This window comes from Octodon degus, unplaced genomic scaffold (genome assembly GCF_000260255.1).
Source record: "Octodon degus isolate 3935 unplaced genomic scaffold, OctDeg1.0 scaffold00117, whole genome shotgun sequence".
NCBI lineage: Eukaryota > Metazoa > Chordata > Mammalia > Rodentia > Octodontidae > Octodon > Octodon degus.
The window spans coordinates 3716277-3731329 of record NW_004524693.1 but is presented as its reverse complement, the minus strand read 5'-3'; positions in this window follow the sequence as shown (position 1 = coordinate 3731329).

Genomic DNA, 15053 nt, shown 5'->3' with positions numbered 1-15053 from the left:
TTCCATGACAAAGAACAGCTAAAAAATTTCGCGATGAAGTGTTTGAGGAGTATTGCGATTATATGCTATGTAAGTTTCTTGTAGAGTTCAGCTGTGAATCCATCAAGGCCTATAATTTTTTTTGTCGGTAGGATTATTTTTCCATTTTGTATTTCATTGGCTGTTATTGGGTTTTTGACAGTTGTTATATCTTCTTGAGTGAATTTTGGTAATTTGGACATTTCTTGGAATCTGTCCATTTCAACTCTGTCTTCTATTGTGTAAGAATATAGTTTGTCAAAATAGCTCTTGACAATCTTTTGAGTTTTCCCTAGGTCTGTGGTAGTTACATACTTTGCATTACTTATTGCTTGGAATTGAATTTTTTTCTTCTCTTTTTGGTGAGGTTAACAAGGGCTTATCAATTTTGTTTAATCTTTCAAAGAAACAGCTTTTAGATTCGTTTATTCTTTACTGTTTTCTTCATCTCAAAGGAATTAATTTCTGCTCTAATCTTTATGATGTCTTCCCATCTTTGGGCTCTGGGTTTGGTTTGGTCTTCTTTTTCTAGATGTTAGAGGTGCAGCCTTACGGTGTTTATTTATTCCCCTTCTGTTTTCCTAATGTGTGAGTTCACAGCCATGAATTTCCCTCTGAGAACTGCTTTTACTGCATCCCGTAATTTCTGATAAGTTGTGCTTGAATTTTCATTGAATTGTAGATATTTTTGAATTTCTTGTTTAAAACCTTCTGTGACCCATTGTTGCTGAGTAGGGTGTTATTTAATTTCCATGTATTTATGTTTTTTTTTTCTTTCTTTTCATGTTTATTTCCAGTTTTGTTACACTGTGATCAGATAATAGGCATGGGTTAATTTCTGTCTTCTAGCATATCCTTAAGCATGACCTATGGACCATTATGTGGTTTATTTTAGAAAATGACCCATGCGTAACTGAAAAAAGATATGATCAACTGTCATTGGGTGGAACATTCTGTATATGTCCACTAATTCTATTTGTTTCAAGCTCTGGTTCAGTTCTGCTACTCTTTTGCTAAATTATTTCTGCTTGTCCTATGTTTTTGGGTTAAGGAGGTATTAAGGTCTCCTGTTAAGATTGTCACATAGGATATTAGGATTTTCATGTTCATTAAGGGGAAGGGGAGATGACTCAGTGGAATAAGCACTTTCCTGGCAAGTGCAAGGGCCTGAGTTCAATTGCTGGTTCCACCAAAAAATAAAAAAAAAAAATAGAAAGATTTGTCTTATATAGTTGGGTGCTCCCGATTTTGCTGTGTATACATTTATGAATGTACCACTTCCTCTTGAATTTTTCCCTTGAACAGTGTATAGTTGCCTTCTATATTTCATTTTATAATTCTTGGTTGGAACTTGAGACTGTCGAAGAATAGGATTGCTACCCTTGCTTTTTTCTGAGGTCTTGTGGCTTGTTGTATTGTTTTCTATCCTTTGACTTTCAGTCTATGAATTTCTTTATGAGTTAAGTTTGTTTCTTGTATACAGCATCCTGTTGGCTTGTGTTTCCTAATCCACTGTGCCAGTCCATTTCTTTTAATTGGTGAATTGAGTCCATTTATATTGATGGTTATAATTGAGATATATAGATTTATGATCAACATGTTATTTACCTGCTGTTGTTTACTACTTTTTCTCCTTTTTTAAAATTGTTTGCCCTATTTCGTGTTCCTTCTGTTCTCATTAGTGGAGTTCTGATCATTTTATTCCCTCTCAAGAATAACTTTTCGTAGTCTGCGTAGGTTTGGCTTTGTCATGATGAAATTCTTTAGTTGATCTTTGTCTTGGAAGTATTTCACTTCTCTATCAAACTTGAGAGTTTTGCAGGGTACATTATTCTGGGCTACAATTTGTTTTCATAGAAGACTTGAAATACTCTGCTCCATGCTCTTGTTGCCTTCATGGTTTGTGAAGAGAAGCTGGCCGTAATTCTGGTGGATTTTCCTTTGAATATGATCTGCTTTTTTTTTTTCTAGTGGCTTTCAGTGTATTGTTCTTGTGCTGGATTTCTGGGATGTTGACTATTTTATGTCTTGGTGTGTTTTTTTAGGTTTGAAGTTATTTGGAGTTCTGTAAGCTTCATTTAACTGAATGTCAGATTACTTCCTCATATTTAGGAAATTTTCTGCTATTACTTCTGCCCATATTCTTTTCATATCATTTGTATTGAGTCCTTTCTCATTGATATGTACTACTCTCACGTTGTTCATCTTTGCATGGCCTTGCAGGTGTTGAATTTTTTTTTCATGCATCCTAGTTGTTTTTAAGAGATCTTTTCTTACCTTTTCACTAGCTTCACCAGTGTCTTCAAGATCTGTTACTCTGTCTTCACTTTCACTGAAATGGTTTTGCAAACATGTGATTGAGATTTTAAGTTCCTCTGTATCTCTTTGACTCTGCTTAATGTGATATATTTCTTTCCTGTATTGCTCATTCACGGAATCCATCATTTTTCTAATCTCTTATTTTAAAATCAGATTCTTGTTGAGAAGCAATTATTAATTCTTTTACTTCAGAAATTATTTCTGATCTGATTTCCTTTATATTTTTCTGTATTTGATTCTTTTCTTCCAAATCTATTAATTCAGTGTTTTCTTTTCTTTTATTTCAGAGATTAATTCTGGTCTGAATTCCTCTTTACCTTTCTGCTGTTGTTACTTTTCTTCTGTTGCTAGTAATTCAGAAATTTGTCTTTTGTTACAGAGATTAATTCTCGTCTGAGTTCCTCTATACCTTTCTGCTGTTTTTTTTTTCGTCTGACGCTAGTGATTCAGAAATTTATTTTTTCATTTCAGAGAATAATTCTGATTTGAATTTCTCTATGTCTTTCTGCTGTTGTTTCTTTACTTCAAATGCTATTAATTCATACATTTCAGCTGAGCTAGTGTCTTCTTCCCCTGTTCTGGCTGTCCTCGAGGCCTGAGATTGCATTTTGCTCCTTCTCTTTTTCATTTCGTATACCACTGATCTCTGACCTTTGGTTTAGAGCTTTGGTTCACTTATAACTTCAGCACATAGTGAAGTTTGGGTGCAGATCTATGAAGTTTGAGTTTATCCAATTGTGCCTGACTTGGGTCTAGCTGTTGTGCTCAGTTCCTTCCTGCTTCAGCCCTTGGAAGTGAAGCTGTTGTGCCCCTCTGGTACAACAGTGAACCTGTTGTGCCCCTCTGCTTTGGCCCTGGTCCAGGGGTCTCAGGGGAGCACAGAAGCTCTCGAACACATTAACAGGGCCTGGGGTTTCAGCTGTGTCTGGGGGGTCCTGAGAGCACGGCAGAAGTTCTCACTCATTTGGTGGACTTCAGAGAAATGTTCTGGAGGGGTGGAGGGGTCCAGAGTACAAGGCAGAGTGTCTCACTCATGTAAAGTGCCAGAATTTGTCCTGGAGAGGTCTTATCGGGCTTGGAGGGGGGGCTCAGGAGTGGTCCCGAGGGCGCAGCAGAGGGTCTCCTTGCTGATATATGAAGAGGGTTTTGTATTTACAAAGTCTATGATAATAAGAGATTGATTTTATTTATTCGTTTATTTATTTGTTTATATTTTAGCTAAGGGTCTACTGTGTGTTCAGGTTCTCACTGCCTAGTAGATATGATTTGTAGTGATATTCCTGTTTACAGCCTCCCAAGAGCTGGAATTACAGGTTTAGGCCACCATGCCCAGTCTCAATTGCGGTCTTAGCACGTCCCAGGTGCAGGGTCGGCACAGCAGACCTGGGGCTCAAACCCCTGGCCCTGAGCCTGCTTGCAGGTGCTTTAAACCACTGAACTCTTTGGCCTGCCCAGGAGATTGTTTCAATCTTATAAAAATTATTAAGTGGAAGAAGGATCATTGAATGGTTACTGAATTGCATGCACTTGCATTTAAATTAAATGTAATATACTGGTATAAGGCCTGCATTTTACTTAAAACACACAATTAACATTTATACATATTTTATGCTATTGAGTATATAATTGTAAGTGAATGCCTAATTTTCCATGTTTGCATGCATGGGTTACCTAACCAACATCCATTATTGGAAATTAATGTGCTTACATTTGGTAGTGGAATTTAAATGATTTCTTTTAGTTAAATTTCACTCTTATGTTGCTTATTGTCTAAAAACCAGTAGGGGTTTGCATTAGCGTCATTCAGACCTAATTTGCAGCACTGTTCTGTTCAGGTCCACCACACAAAACAATAAAGGATACAGAGACATTTGTATACTAACTGTCACTGAAATCTATATGGTGATAATCTTAAGATGAAATATGTGAGAAATGACGGTTATTTTTCTTCCTAGACAAACATTATGCCAACACGTCGACATTTTTCATATTTTTATGATAGGAATGCTTAAATAACATTTATTATTTTACACCATCACTGTTTAAAAAATGTATATTGGAATTTGGAGCAAAACTAAAATTGATTAAAAGAAAGAATGATGTACCTCGAACAGTTTTATACTGTGCATTCTGAACTTTTTAAATTAGTGAGAAATTTCTGAAAGAGTAGTTCTAATTAAAAGTTATTACAAAGCACAAGGAGTGAGGATACTGTTTATTTTTTAATTATAGAAGAACTCACAATAAAACCTAATAACTGCACCAGAAATATTAGTCTACCATGAGAAAAATAAACATATTATGTTATGTTAACCATTTTCAAGGATCTAAGACTCTAGGGAAAATATTGTTTTTTAGTTCCTCAGAAAGATAGTTAGATAGATATAGAGAGATATAGATATATAGAAATCACAAGACTAAAAGGTCAAAAACTAAAGCTGGTAATTTTTATGCATTATTTGAACAAAATATGTTTGTGATAAATCTGAATGCTTACAAAAATAGAGAAAATAATTTTATTCAGGAAATTACTAACATTTTGAAACATCATCAGACATTTGTTATGTATTTTGGTATGTGGACAATTTTTACTTTGTACTCTGTTTCTACAAACAAATGAAAATACAAAATACCTGTAGGAATTGCTGCATGCCATTTATTAAGTACAGAAAATTTAATTAATTAATGTAAATAAGACAGTTAATATAATAAACTATAAATATATAACACTATTAAAATACATATAATACCCTTATTATTATTTTATAATGTGAGGTTAATAACTAATATAAATTGGAGTATGTGAAACAATGCTATCCCCAAAAGTAAAAAGAATTAATGGGTGCAACATTTCTATATATGACTAAAATTGTTAGGAATACTCCAATAATTAAAAATTAGTCTTCACTGATCATGATCTATATCTTTCAATGACAAAGTACCTGTATGTATACTCTTGTCCTTATCACTGCAGGTATGTGAGTTATGGTAGAGATAGTGTCCAAAGATATCCACAGACAAAGGATCTACAAACTGTGGTACAGGATTTCAAGATATATCCTGAGAACATTGGACTGACCTTGTCAGATACAAAAGTAACATTTCTTGTTATATAGGTCTTGTTTTATCTTGGTCTTAACCATCCAGCAGAAAAGTATAAAAACAAAGTACAAAAAGTAAAACCATATTAATATGCTGAGCTTTAAAAAGCTCAAGTCAACGACTTCTGACATTGCCAGTCTTATGGAAAACCCACGACTATTACGGACTACTGGACTATATTGGAATATTTTGCTGAATTCATGCACCTACAGTATTTAAATGACAATGGAATACCCTTCTCTGACAAACTAAGCAAAAAAGGGGATACAAATGAAAAGCCATTTTGTATCTGTATATTCAAAATAGTTACTATAGATATACAGCTACATTCTCTTAATTCAATGAATAGAATGGTTTTTTCTAATATTGTCTGTGGACAGGATATCATGTCTGCATCTTGTACTGTGAATAACCACTAAGACAATATGTAATGTATTATTAATTATTGAAACTGTCCTACTAATTGGTTTTGAAACTGACGCATTTCTATTTGTTTCTCAATAAAATTATTAAAAAAATAAAATAAAGAGATCCAGGCCCTCAAAAACCATTTGAATACATATTAGCTTCTAATTGTTTTTTTTTTTTTTTGCAGCCTTGCGGTTTCACTGCATTTTTTTTATTCTCATTAGAACTTTAGCATCCAATTGGCTTTTTGTTGTTGCAGTTTGTTTTATTTTAGCTGCATTCTTTCCTATGCTTAGAGTTCAGAAGTTTTTTATTAGTTTTCTGAGCAACTGAGTTTCCCATTTGTTTACTTGTAATCTGTAATCTTCCTCATGTGACATATCTTTCAACTCCTGTTTGTAAGTGTGCTGATACTCTTCTCTCAGGAATTGTGATAAGATTCCTAGAGTTAAAGAACCATTTGAGCTACTTTGTAGGAAACAAAATTACATCTACAAATGAACTCTAAATAAAGATACTTAAATAAAAAAAGAACTTCTCATTCATAAATTTCTAACTTTATTTTAAGTTGACTCAGTCTTAAGTCTCTGAATCTAAGCTAATATTTGTGTAAGAAAACAAGTTTAAGTAATTAATGAAAATATATTTAAGAAATTAAAGTGAAAAGCTACACAATATCAAATTATTGCAAGCCATTTTCAACCTTCTGTCCATCCACTCACAGGTAGTCCTATCTGTTTTATATGTGAAATTGATATAATTTGATTTCTACCTTTAAGTTTTTGTTTGTCTTAGAGTTTTCCTCAGTATTATAACAAGTTTTCTTCATTTTATGTGTTTCTTTATTTACTGCAGGAGTTGGAGATGGGAGGTATACATCAAATTCTATGTCTGTCACTCAGTTATTGACTGGAATCTTATGAGTGAATAAATAAATTGATGTCATTCTGGTAAAGTCTTAATAATGAACTTCTGAAAATTGTTCAAGTGTTGCATATCACTTTGGAAACCAGAGATATAATTTATCTTTCTGGGCACTTGTCAAATGGAAGTTCAGGTTATAATGTATTCAGATTATAAATGATGAGATAAAACGCAATATTCTCGCAAGAGAAATTTTCACCTTGGAAGAAGGTACTCAAATTGATTTTATGGTGGAACTGACCCATCACAGGAAGACAATATTTCCCAAGGAGGCTTGCAGAGCCAGGAGTGGGATAGTGAAGTGAACAGGCACTGTGATTTGTAACAAAGACATATGGAACAGAGGTGGATGGGCAAGACAACCACTTTATTTTAAGTCTTAGGGTGAACCCTACCAGCTGAACAATCCTAGTTTACTTCATTATCAAGGTTCCAGAGTAGAAATAGTGAAGAGCTATTCATTCATTCAGACTAGGGGGATTTTACTGAAAGATAAGAACCAAAACAACTCTGCTCTAGTAGACACCTTGGTGCAGCAGCACAATCAGACAACTGGCTATGGACTTAAGTGAGAAAAGAACACTCCCCCTGACCTATGACCAGTAGATAAAAAGAGTTAGTGGTGTGAAACAAACTAAGCATGCAAATTGCAGAAGAATCCAACTGTACATGTGTCTTGGAACAACGCCAGGCTCTTTCAACCCAAATGTGCCACAGCTTGAATAGCACTATAGACACAAAGGTGGTAAAGAAAAATGGAAATCCAAAACGCTGTCAGCTAAAATCAGTCCTATCCCTCATTTCTAAAGGCTATGTTCAGCCATATATCCAGCACAAATGCTACTGAAAACTTAGTGAAGTTCCATAATGCATTTCTGGGGTCTGCCTTGGATACTGCCACAGAAATGTGAGCACCAGAGAAATTTTAATTTTACCCTTGTTTGTTTGTTCAGTTTTATTTTTTTTTTTCAGTTTTAATTTTTGAGTCTTGTTGGGGTGCTGTTTTTTGTTTGTAGTGTTTTGATTTTTATTTCTTTCACAATTTCAGTTTCTTATTTTGATTTCTGTTTTGTTCTGTCCATTTACATTTTTTGTTCCTCAACTAACTTTTTGATTTTATCATACTTGTATGTGAGTGAGTGTTGTAGTTTGGGGTTTTGCAATAGGAACAATATATTAGAGCAAACACATTTCATAATTTTATTTTGAAACTGTCTTCATAAGCATCATGTACAAAGCAGTGCAAGAAATATGTCCACATACTAAAGACCAGAAAATACAGCTGAGGACCTGAATCCAACTGTAATGTCCTGCTTGATTTAAACTAAAGACCCAGATCCCATCACAATGCCTGAAATGAGTCCAACTGAAGGTCTAGTGCTCATGATAAAGTGTCATGTAAACCTGTTTCATGGATCTGTACCAGGAAGGTCCTAAGGTCAGTGGTAGATGATAGAAAGCCTCTGCCAACAGGATGAAGAATTTATTCTGGAAGTCCAGGAATCTGAACTGTATCCACTAAGTGATGCTCAACAGAAGAAGCAGAGTTCTCCTTGAAAGTACCACAGCCATTCTCAACAGCAGTGAGGTCCCGAGTTCCTCCAATGATGAAGAAACAGGAATGCTAATGCTCCAGACTTCTCCAGGTGACTGAACTGTGTACCATTTTCCCTTCTGGAGACAGAAATTGATGATTAAATTGAGGACTAGACTTCCATCAAAGTGAAAGATAGTCATTCTCAGAAATATCAAGATCCTGAGCACTTTGATAAAGAGAACAGCTGAGTTCGTCAGTTAAGCCAGCAGGACAAGCCCCTTGAGGAAAGCCAACAGCTCCCTAAAGCATCTATAACAACTTCTAATAACTTCTAAAATTCTGCCTCTTATGCTGCTGGCAACAATCCTACTATGGGACTCTCACAGCCAGCACCAAGCTGTTTCAGCTCAACCTGGTGTTACAAGTTGATAACCAGTTGTTAATTCACCTCAGTAAACATGATCTCCTTTCTTTCTGGTTCATTTCAATGGTCTTATGCTTTCTTTTTCTTTTGTTTTTCTCTCCTGCCTTCTCCTCATTTTCAAAAACTTGAGTAGTTACCTTTGGCTTTCAGCCTTGCTTTTACTATTTTTTCTCCTCATTCATCTCCCTATCTGTCTCTCTATCTGTCTTAAATATCCCTCTAAACATGGTAAAATTAATCTACAAAGGAAAAACTCATTGAATACAAACTCCTGGTATATAATGGATTCTGTGATATAACCATAGAGTTTGAACCTGGGGTATAATGTACCAAATTAACAATTTCAACATTTTTTCAGTTTGTAGGCAGTGTTTGATGTCATTGTTATTGCTAATTGCACTACATTACCCAGGATGTCATACATATAATTAGTTTTTCTCCCTTTATGACATGACTGTGATTGTTTGGGATAATAACCATCATTACAGTCCAATACTAAAGAATGGAGTGCTGAGGAAAATAGATTGCCCCTACCTTTCTTTAATAAATTAGGAAGTCATGTTTTGTGGATGGATACAAAGACCATAAACCACCTCAATTATGAAGACATCTCTGAGGAATAGTCAGTTCCTAGAGAAACATTGATATTAGTGATAAAAATTATATGATATAAGAAATTGAAAGCACTAAGGCTGAAATGGCATTTCAGACTGGGTATGGTGGAACACACCTGTAATTCCAGTGTTTGACAGACTGAAAACAGGAAGATCACAATGAGTCTGATCTGTGTAGTGAGACCCTGTAGATTCTGTACTAAATATATATTAAAAAGACTGAGGAAACAATACAAGAGTCAATTAACTCAAAGATTTACTTCTTCAAAATAGTAAAGAAAAGTGATGAAGCCTCAGGTTTTATCAAAAATAGGAAAAAATGAAATTCATGCAATTAGGAATGAAAGGGTGAAATCACAAAGAATTCTGTGGAAATCCATAAGATCATAAATACCCATTTTAAGTACTTCTACTCCAATAATTTGAAAAAGAGAAGAAATAGATTCCTAGGTACATGTGAATTGCCATAACTTAATCAAAAACATTAAAATCATAACAATCTTATATAACTCAATAAAATTGTAAATATAAGTCAAAACTTTCCAACAAACAAAAGTCCAGGTCCTTATGGATTCACTGCAGAATACATTTTTTGTTCAGTTTCTCAGTACATTTTAGGTGTACATAATGGTAACATTCATTTTGAGGAATTTGCAACTGTGCATGATACAGTTTGTTTGTTTTGACCATTCCCCTACTTTATTTTCAATTCCTATTCCTCTCCTTGTTTGCAAAAGCTTTGTTTCCTCCCTTTCTCATCATTTTTTTCTTTTACTTGTATTTTTCTCCTATCTCCCTAGTTTTCACTCCCATTTGGACATATTCTTCCTATTTTGCAGTATCTATTATCTCAGCTTTTCTATAGCAAACAATGTGGTATAAAAGTGTGTCCAATTTATTTCATTTAAGGTGCATTCACAAACTTTAAAATTTCACAAGGTCATTCTTCTTCATGGAAGAGCAGTATAAAAAGAAATGCAAATAGCAAGTAAATATATTAAGAAAAGTTTGATATCATTGGTCACTAGAGAAATGAAAATTAAAACAACAATGAGATTCCAAGTTACCTCAGAAAGAATGGCTATTACTCAAGAAGTCAGCCAATAATAAATACTGGATGGTCTGTGGGGTAAAAGGAATAGTTCTCCATTGTCTGTGGGAGTGCAAGCCAGTACAACCACTAAGGAAATCAGTGTGGAAATTCCTCTAAAAACTAGGATTGGAAGTCCTATTTAAGAAAAGTATTACCTTCCTGAATATTTTGCCAAAAGAACTGAAATCAACATACCACAATGATACATGTGTACCCATTTTTGTACTAGCACAATTCGTCATAAAATATTGGAAGCAACAGAAATGCCCATCGACTGAGCAATGGATAAAGAAGATGTATTTTTACATAATGGAGTAATATTTGGCTATAAAAAATACAAATTTGAGGTTTTTATTGGTAAATGAATGAAACTAGATACCATAATCTTAAATGAAATAAATCCATGTGCAAACATTGTACTGTCTTTTTAGTGTAAGAACCTGAAAGAGAAAATAAATTCTGTCCCAAAAGATAATCACCAGAGGGAAATTTTAGTATCGAGTGTAGTAGATACTGAAAAAAGGGAATGAACCTGTTCAAAAGGAAGGAATTACTGAGTTGTGGAGGACAAGAGAGAGAGTGGAGGAAAGAAATATATCTATGTATACAAACATGATGGGTTGGACAACTGTACTCTGAATTTCTGTGAAAAAAAGCAGTTGTTGATTCATATATTGTCTTTTTTTTCAATTCTTTGACTTTTTCTCTCCTTAATTTCTTATATATTTCTTCCTTTTCTCTTTCTTCTTCCATTTTTTCATGCATATATCAGTAATATGAACAAACAATTTTAAGACAACACAATGCAACACAACAAATACTGTGAAATTCATTTATTTTGTTTAGTGATATTCTGTATCATTTGCAATTTTTCTGTTTTAATACTATTTTAGTCTCTTTTCAAAACAAAAATTGTAAAAAAAAGAACTTAAAATTTGTTGTTGAGCTTTTATACATTTTACTGTAGTTTTTATTTATGACTCATCACAGTATTCAGCTACTAATGTTGCTGGAAACTCATAGTGTGGTCAGCAATTGGTGCCCCTTTTTACCTTATTACTATAACAAGTTTTTTTTTACATCTTTTGGTTAAACTTCTCTGCTGGGTGTTTAAGATCAAGTTAAATTAATATCTATGTTAATTTGAAGTCTCCTCTTGTTGTCTGTAAAGGTAAGTTAAATCTCCTACAACATTACCTTAGAACTAAGTGTAGTCCCTCTCAGCTCTGCTGTCAGTATCAGCCATCAAGATGAATTATGGGCTTTGCTTGACCAATTGTCTTCTATAAAAGTATCGGTGAAATTTCCCTCTAGTGATTATCTTTTGGGGCATTGTTCTCTAGCTTCTCATTCTCTGAGGCCCAGAAATCACCTTGGCCAAGAGGTTGTTAGAGTCATCAGTGTTGTGGTATATCACAGAAAAAGTTCCTTCTTGCCTTAGGCCTTTGTTGACCTTGGAGAGTTGAGGTCAAAAATTATCTGTCCTCTTGGTCCAGTTAGCTTTCTATGTTCAGTATCTAAACCTCAGTTGTTGGACAACCAGAAGAGAACATCAGTAAGATTACCATTGCATTGAAAGGATTGGGCTAATTATTATAATTTTATATGGATATCAAGTATTTTGAAATGTAAAGTACAGCCAGAACACTATTATTCTTCCCAACCATTGTTGTCCGAGCTGAATGTCTGTAAAATGTTAAAAGACAATAGTTATAACGTATGAAGAAAAGTTGAGAACAAAATCCATATATGGTATTTCAGCATGCTATTAAAGATGACACAAAACACACTAAAATAGAATATCTTTTTAGTCAATCATTTATATCTAGTACAGAAGAATTTCTCACCTAAACTGCTATCCTTTAATGAAATATCATTAAGAGTTTGTGTCATTGTCTGGACTATATAATACTTAAGGACCTTTAGGTGTAATACCACATGTGCAACAAATACATCATTAGAAGGCACACTTTTGGTGAGTGATCTCATATTGGTTTGACTTATACCTCTTATTACAAGTAGCTATAAGAAAGGCAGATATTTGAATCCATTATAAAAGGAAATTATCACTATGAACAATGCCAGTTTGACATTTTAAAAGACCTATACATGTTGAAGGCTTGATACATTTAATACACCATCTGATTAACAATAATGAATTTTGTAGATAAATAGAGTTTATTTCTTAATGTAGTTTTGTAATTAGAGCTTTTTAATGAGAAAATTCTATTGTCTTATTTATAGAAGCCTTAACATTTTGATGATGACCAATACAAACCAACCACAATAATATATTTAACAATGTTTTTTTCAGATGCCTCCCATAGGGCTGTGTGAAGTACTAGGCCCACAGAACAAAGTTTGAAATAAGATCTTTCAAGCAGGTGCTCCTTTTTTAATGAGCTGAATCATGTGTAACAGCTCTCCCCACCCTAAGAGATCTTTATTGAACTACCCTAACAATTTTTGATGATGTATGACAAATAAAAATTTACACATTATTTTGACCATTAAAAGATTCGAAGTAATTTTATCACTCCACAAAGTGCATTACATTTGTTAAATTAATCTTGATCTTAACAAATGCTTGATGATCTATGACAAGTAGATCACAACAACTGAAGAGCGCTTTAACCAATGAATGATTCTTGAGTTATTTTTCACAGTAAACAATATGTACTACATTTGTAAAACCAATCTTGACATCATTCGGATCATGTGGCAACCTAGGTGAAAATACATCTCTAGTTCTAATGACATCTGTGCATATGCTAAATTACAGGGGCTTTTTTGTTTAATTTTATGTGGTTGATATTTTGTATGGAGGATCAAACTCAAGACCTTGCAATTACCAGTTCATGCTGCTGAGCTATCTCCCTAGCCAATATAAGCTTAAATTGTAGGCAAATATTTAAAAATAGAAAAAAGGATAAAAACATGTTTAGCTGAAAAAAACCAGCTATGAGTATGGTAACTGGTTACAAATTGAACATAATGAAATAAATACACCATATGTGCAAATATAGCATTTTTTCTGTGGTGTGAGATACCAAATTGTAAATAAGGTCAAAGTGTAAGATAGTTATTCTAAAACAAGAAGAAATAATTTAAAAGAAATGTGAACAAACATGACAGAAGGGGAAAATTATTAAAAAATCATGGAAAAAAGATTTGGACATAAGCAGAAGAGTTCTTAAAGGAGGGAAGGGGTTGCAGAAAGAAAGAGGAATCAAGATATACACAGATACAAATTTATCATGAATAAGATATATATATATATATATATATATATATATATATATATATATATCTATATTTATATATATTTTTTTTTTTTATATATATATATATATATATATATATCTCCAATAAACAATAAAAATTGATTTTACCTTTTCTTATTTTATTAATTTTAAAAAGATTTTAACTCTTTTATGTTTCCATGTCTTGGTAATTTTATATACTGCATCATCTCTCAGAGCACAAATGACACAAGAAAACATAGATGCATTCACTGACAAGATAATCACTGTAGTGGATGCTTTCCTTGTTGTTGTTGTTTAAACATTCATTATTTATTTATTCATATTGGATTTATGGGTGATTCAAGAATATGTTTCTGTTTATTTTTGATACAGTGCCATGTAGTCTACTATGTAGTCCGGGATAGCCTTGGCCTTGTGGTGATACTTCAAAGTTTTATTGATGAACAGATAGCAATGAGACAGTTTCAAATCAAATCGGAAGTACAGTTTCAACAAATAATAAACTGCATATATTCCTCTTAGTGGTTAATTGCTGTACAAGATGCAGACTTGTGATCCTATTTACAAACACCATTAGAACAAATCATTCTATTCTTTAAGAGAATGCAAAAATATATCTATGCTAACCACTTTGAATACACAGATGCAAAATGGACATTCATCGGTATACCCCATTTGTTCTAGGTTCCATTATTGAATATTATAGGTGTGTAAACTCAGCAAAATATTCCAAAAGAGTGCAGTAGACCATAATAGCATTGAGTCTTCTGTTTAAGTGGCAATGTCAGAAATTATTGACCTGAGTCCCCCACAGCTCAACATAACAACATGGCTTTATTTCCTATATTTCCTCTTCATACTTTTCTACTGGATGGTTAAGACCAAGGTAAAGCAGGACCTATGCAGCAAGAGTTGTAGCTTTTTCATCTGAGAAGGTAAGTGAAATGCCCTCAGGATTTATCCTGAGATCCTGTACCTCACATTGTAGAAACTTTGTCAGTGCAGCCATGTGGATGAGTCACGTCCATTGCTTGGCCAATGTGCTCTCTGTGAAAGCCTGAGAAAGTGTCTTCTCCCCATATGACTCTCCTTAGGCACACTCTACATCATCCATCACTTTCCTCTTTGGGCCCATAATCTTCTTGATCTGAAAATTTGGGACACTTCCGAGGTACCTGACGTTAGAATACAAGTTCTCATATGTCCTGAGTCTTAATTGACCTTAGAAGCCTAGGGCGAAAATGTTGGCTTTCCTTGTAGCCCTCTTTTTTCTCTAATTTTGGTCTGCAAACTTAGGTTGTTAACCATCCAGAAGACAAGCTTATTGTTATCAAACGATTCAGGCTAT